Source organism: Actinia tenebrosa, unplaced genomic scaffold, assembly GCF_029948245.1.
Source record: "Actinia tenebrosa isolate PJP-AT-01 unplaced genomic scaffold, QUT_ActTen_1.0 PGA_scaffold0__85_contigs__length_37466705, whole genome shotgun sequence".
Taxonomy (NCBI): domain Eukaryota; kingdom Metazoa; phylum Cnidaria; class Anthozoa; order Actiniaria; family Actiniidae; genus Actinia; species Actinia tenebrosa.
Window position 1 is genome coordinate 32,046,595 of NW_028292569.1, and position 437 is coordinate 32,047,031.

Consider the following 437-nt stretch of genomic DNA (forward strand, 5'->3'; position numbering starts at 1 on the left):
AACATGCTGGCCCAGAAGATGGTAGGTGGGTAATATGGCGGGACGAGTGATTTGTAATAACACAGCGCATTCCATTGCCGTGACCCTGGGCTTCGATGAAATTAATTCACTTCTGCGGACACAATGGTTTCCTTGCTATGCGCGCGTTTATAGAAGCTCAACTCCCGTCGCTGTTATCAACGGCCCATTTTTTTTTTTTTTCCCTTCTCCATTCAGCGACTGCTTTCCTTTTTTGATATTCCCCCTGATAGCCCACGTTAACCTGAGTTTTTTCCGATTATTTTTTACTTTCCTACATTAGCATCAACTACCCGCGCTGTGCGTGGTTGTCCGCTCTACAATTCCTTGACTCCCGGAGACCATTGATGTGAAGGAGCTATGGCAAAGTATGGCTTAATGCGCTGTGATGTGAGGAGTCGTAAAGCTCTTCGAGCAAG